The sequence below is a fragment of the Amblyomma mixtum genome, chromosome 1, assembly GCF_055824585.1.
Source record: "Amblyomma mixtum isolate Tamu chromosome 1, ASM5582458v1, whole genome shotgun sequence".
NCBI lineage: Eukaryota > Metazoa > Arthropoda > Arachnida > Ixodida > Ixodidae > Amblyomma > Amblyomma mixtum.
Window position 1 is genome coordinate 198,025,779 of NC_143012.1, and position 5,873 is coordinate 198,031,651.

At 47.5% G+C, this 5,873-nt stretch overlaps 1 long non-coding RNA gene across 1 annotated transcript; it reads right to left on the bottom strand.

Moving 5' to 3' along the window:
* Positions 1-406: 406 nt before the first annotated feature.
* On the bottom strand, positions 407-3,528 carry LOC149370507 (uncharacterized). The gene is made up of 3 exons (XR_016285815.1): positions 2,706-3,528; positions 2,522-2,638; positions 407-641 (listed from the first exon to the last, which is right to left on the bottom strand). It is a non-coding gene; the product is annotated as an uncharacterized LOC149370507 (long non-coding RNA).
* Between the last annotated feature and the right edge of the window lie 2,345 nt (positions 3,529-5,873).

The following is a 5,873-nucleotide window of genomic DNA, read 5'->3' on the forward strand; positions in this document are numbered from 1 at the left end:
TTGAAGGGGTACTTTCGGAGTGCTAGAAGGAGTAAAGTGTTACCGCTCTGCAGACGGGAGTTTATTTAGGAGTAAAGTTGTGATCACAAAGGAGTTAGCATGGCAATTAATAGAAGTATTATATACTCCTTTGCAGCTAGACTCAAAAGAAAACATTCGACAGAAGTCTGTCTGGTTGGGAAATTTAATGTTAGTACATTTCAGGAGTACGTGCCTGTTCCTTTTAAGTAGTTCTGGCAGGAAATTTTTCGAGAAATTTTTCTTACTATAGGGTTACATTTATGATTCCCAGACGAGTATATTACTTCACTTGATGCGGAAGCCGATTTGAAATAAAGTATTCGTATGGAAGGCTCATTTTGGAGCTTGATATTCCAGGATAAATGCGTCGATGAACTTACAGTGATTTATTTCAAACAATATTTTATTGGGTACAAAACATTTGAGACATGTGTTCGGCAGCTTGCTTTCGACGGTTACAGAGAACCTACGTCTTGGCCCCTGTAGAAAAGAAGAGTGCCTTAACCCACGCTGTCTTTGGGTACATAATTTAAATACCCAAAGGAATGAAAATAGAGATGCCACACTTGAAAGCAAGGAGGGAACCTTGAAATGCTTCGCTGTCAACATACGGGCTCCTTCTGAAAGAAAGATTAGAAAAAAAAATGCATCAGAGGAATTGCACCTCTAAGCTTGAAGTATGACGTGCTTCAAGTGTAGAAGTCAACGTCCCAAAGCCGTTCAGAGTGCACTTTTAAATAAAGTAGGTATTATTGAAGTTTAAACGTTTTTCATGACTAAAGATTAGCTAGTAGAACATAGTAGGTAATCAACTAGCTAATACATACCTGTATCCTGTCGGATGACAGCGGCTAAACGCGGTTTTCAGGGAATCACAAATTCCAGAGAGCCGCTTTCGTAAACATTAAGGCAATACGGCGAATGGGAAGCAGCATCGATAGGGAACATTTTTTCCACAAAGCATAAAACTTAAAAAAATAAAATGGTCTTACTGAGGCACCTGCGCATTCGCGCTGCCTTTGGCTGCGTTCCTGCACCGAAAGAGGCCTCGAGATATAATTTTTTTTTTACTTGTCAGAGGTTCCTCATGCTTTTCAGGCACCATATCAGAACCAATTACTGAAATCAAAACATGCAAACAAAAGACAGCGCTTTGCATACACGCAGCGGAAGCTTACATGCAATTTCCTTGATGGGAGAGCCCGCAGCTACGCATTTTCAGGACGTCGTCATTCTGTGTATAGGTCAAAGGCAGGGCAAGGGTGACTGACATAGCAGGCATTGTTAGGAATAGAAAGCTACCAACAGACCCACCCTCCCGCCGCCACCTGTCTTCTGTTAAGCTTTGCCCTCACATTCGTGGCCAGGGTTCAAAAGAAAACATTCTACACAGGCCTATCTGGCTGGGAAAGGAATATACTTTCGGGAAAGAACGCCAATGAAAAAAAAAACATGTTTCGGAATCTTCTTGGTTCTTTCACCAGAAGGGTTGAAATGCGGGCCAGTTGGTACATTGTAAACGGTAAAAAACCAGTCACACAAGACGACGGTGGTGTGTACACTCTTCTTGTCCGTCGTCTTGTGTGACTGGTTTCTTTCAGCAGGTGTGACTGCGAGTGAGTCACAGCTTGCCTTTTTTTAAGCCTTCGGTTAGCCATCCGCCGGGTCACTGATCGTAGACAGTTGATGCAAGGATAGTTCCCTCGAAGTCAGTCTTGTCAACCCGCGCTTCCTTCCTTGTTCATTTGTTTGGCATCCGCTTTGTGCTGCTTCAGTTTTTCTGGGAAATGCTTGCTTTCGCCAATGTACTACGTCCAGCACGAGCAGGGGATCTTGTACACTGGCGTCTGCTTTATTCTTTTTCTTTCGCTGCCTTCCTGGGATCAGCAGTCTGAACCGGAACGCTTGCCTCCACGAGTTTCACATAATGGAATGTGTTCGGAAACTGCACGCGAAGTGGAAACTTCTTTTAACATTTTTCAACTGCGAAGAGCTTACAAGGTACCACATTTTGGAACTAGACGCCTAACCATCCAAAAAAGGCAGCGTTCAGTATGGTTGAAACCTCATGTCCGCTGCCGAAAATCGCTGCGACGTTAAGATGCCACCAACTCGGAAAATGTAACAGTTTAGCTAATCTCCGTGAGCGCTAAGGCGTCGTCATGTCCTGTGCTATGACTGAAAAGAATAAAATCGCTTGCATTGTTTGCATAACAAGGCCCTCTTAAAACACAGGAAAGGAAGCAACCGATTAGGGCAGGGTTCTCAGCACTGTTCGTAATAACGTGACAAAAATTCACAGACCCCAAGGCCGTGCATTTTCACCTGTCATTGCCTGTACAGCTTTTCCATATTCATGGGGCGTGAACGCATGAAGAAAATTTGGTCCCTAGAAGAACTGACCGTACTTCCAGCTGTACATGTTAGCGTAACAGCCACGACTGCAGTGCCACACTCTTTTTTTCCGCCGCGTGCAACAACAAATTTCTCAGATACTTACTTCATGCCTGCTGTGTGAGTTGGCTCCACCGGACCACAATGAAGCCTTTGCTGTTTTGCTGTTCTCGTTAAGCCTTTCATCTCGGCGCACCCGTGGTTCACAGCAAGTCTACGCACACTGAAAAGGGAGCGGCGTTAAGTGCATGCGCGTCTATGGCATCAAAGGAGAGTTTAATACTGCTTACCAGAACACACGACGATGATAATCCAGTCTTTAGTATTCTTGCAATACAGCGAAAGAACGAGGGGCCGACGATGTCGAGAAAACTGGTGCGTCACACACACATCGCCATGTCGGCGCGGCGAAACGGCAGCAGCCAACACTTGTATGCTGCGTAGACAATGAATGACTAGCCGCTGCTTCTGCACATATTGCTGGCTTGAGTGAGACGTTCATTGCAGCACGTTGCTGCTAAGGTCGATGATGTCCAGTCTTACGTCACGACAAGAGCGCGCAAAGGAGCGGGTGGCAAACTGGCGGCTTCGGGGAGGTCGACGCGTCACACACCGCCATGTTGGCTCGGCTGAGCTCGGCTGGCTAAGCCTCTCGCAGACTGCCGTCGCAGGCGATGCAACACCAAGCGTTCTCCGAATACACTGGGGGCTTCACAGGCACTGTCTGCGGCACTGTCGCGAGGTTGCGGCGATCCGGTGTCTTGTAACATGACAAACGTGCGTGAAGCAGCAAAAGCAGAGGCGAGCAGGCAGCGACGACAGAGCCGGCGTCGTCACCTGCAAGTGCAGCGCACCGGCAGCTGCCACTAGGCGGCGGGCAGACACTAAGGAGTGCATAAAGGGCCTGAAGGAGTATTGAAGCCGACATACTCCTGCTTGGAAAAGTAGTAAAATCATGTAAATGCTTTATTTTACTCCTCGATTTCGCGACGGCAGTAAAAAAGGAGGATTTCCTCTTTTTTACAACTTAAAGTCGATTGCGCAATTTTCAAAAAGGAGTTTAAAAGCGGACACTAGCCGTTTATACTCCTATTTGGGCTTATTTGTGTTTACAGTGTACTGCGTCAGCCTCTCCGTCTCCAAGCGTCTCTACCGCTACGGGGGCCGAGCCCGCTGTGGCCCTGGAAATCTCTGATGCTGAGAACGTGCTGCTCTCGAAGCCCGCGCTACAGCCCGCGGCCAGCGTTGCGGTTTTGAGCAGGGACGCCGACGTAGCTGAGGTCGACGGTGACGGCAGCAGCTTGCCGTCCTCGGCTTCTTCAGCCAACCTTGCCCTTGACAAGGCTGTCATCATTGTTCTTTTGCTCGCACCAAGCGCTAAGGCTAAAAAGTGTGCATGTCGTGGTATAAATGCGCAGGCAGCTTTAATTGGGCTTCTTGGGCGCCTAAATACATGAGAAGCAATCTTTGCTTTTGCACAGAGGTACTTGCGCACCTCGTGTACTATGTTGCAGTTTTTCGCAGGAAAAAAAATAATCATTTCCTCGCGCTTCACAGCTTACGAGAATGAAATTTCCTTCATTTAAAAAACTGGTATTGCACTGCCTTATACAGGGCTACCTTGTTTAGAGATTAAAAACTATTGCTATTCCACTGCAGCGGCATTGTAGGATACTCATTTCTATGCCTGCTAAGCTTTTCACCTTTTATCATGTGTAAGCACTTAGTCTAAAGTAGGATACTACTCTAAAAAAACAGCAGTTGCTAATACTGCGCCGCGGTCCGCAGCGTTTTGTATTACTCCGCTGCACAACTGCAACAGTAAACAAAATCAGCTTTTTAATTTTTGACTACATCAAACAATCCGCGTATCAAAATTCTAGAGCTCATAACTTTTTCTTGTGATAAGCTCCTTGTTTAGGTCACAAGCAATGTTTAAGCAGTGGATTACTTTTTCGTCATGGAGGAATTCTTTGTGCGGAGGCTGAATGTGGGCGGAGCTCCACTGCAGGCTTAAGCTGTATCCGACTATAGTTTGGTTTCACACTATATTATTCCTTTTTGCCATTTTTTTCTGGTTGAAAGACTTAACTACCTCACTGGCAGGTATTTTTTTCTAGCTTATTCTTTATGCTTAAAGGGCACTCTTTCAATACAGACCCTATATGCTATCAGATTTGGCTGGCGGCAGGAGGCTCCTCCATGGCAAACTTGTACTAAAACCACTGTGCACCATTTTACTGAACGCAAGCTGGGGAGGAGACACTCTCCGATCACACGCATTGGGCGCCCACAGCCATTTCCGTTTCCGCCAGTCCATTGGTGCCGCTCTCGAGTGGGCTGTGCCTTGCGAGCTTTGTGCATTGCAGCCTTTTTAGTTAGACTTTTGCCGTTTTAAACATTTTTGTTCCTTTATTAATGCACTTCTTGCTTGCGAGGTGGGCGGGTCAGCACTGCGGGATCGTAGACTGCGCAAAAAATCCAAGAAATCGGAAGCGCACCGTCTAGAGCGCGTGCGGAAAGCATGCAAACAGTTCGAATGCGTTTGCGACACTAACGATCTCTTAAGGCCCGTTCACACTTGCCCAAAAATCCGGCGAGCGAAGCGGAATCGGCCGCTTTTGACGGAAAACGGCGCGGCGAGGGCGACCGGGCTGGACTAATTTCCGCCGCGCGGCGGCAAACATGGCGGCGCCCTTCAAAGCCGGACCGGTCGCTTCGGATTGAATCTGTTGCCGCTTTTTTCAGTGTGTTCACTGGCCAGAAATTCGCCACAGGTCTTTCGCTTCCTCTCACCTCGCCTCCAAGAAAACGTATAAGTGATAAATTTGCTTTTTTTGTATTCAGAGTGACGATTCCGCCACTTCTAGGCTTAACAGCAGAGTCGGTTTGTTGACAGTAATGGTTCCGGCCCTGACAACCAGATGAAGCCACTATAGGCTGAGTTTATTTTTGCATTTGTGCTATCATGCGCTGAACTAAAAGTGAGAATGCGCCTGTGTTTAACGTACGTAAGCATGCATACGCTTATGGTACGTAGACAGCGTAAATTTATGCTCTTTTCTCACTATATCTGTGTATGCCGCTAGCAGCGACGCGGTGTGGAAAAGCGAGAAACAGTAGCGGCGTGGCGGATCCGCCTCGCCCGCGCGTGAACAAGTGAGAACAGGTCCTTGTTTTTGCGACGAGCGAGTCCGCTTCGTTCACCGGATTTTTGGGCAAGTGTGAACGCGCCTTCAGATGGTGGCGACCAGGCATCGAAACTAAAAGCTCCAGCTGAGGAGTGGTCGGCGCTGACAAAAATCTACACCACGCCTTGGGGTGGGGGTCATTATCGTATTTGCCGAACAACAGGATTGCCTCGCTCCTGTGGCCGCAACGCGGTGCGACTGCAGTCTTGTTGCGCGCTATGAATGCCTGCAGATGCGCGCTCTATACATTCTTCTGGAACCGCTTTG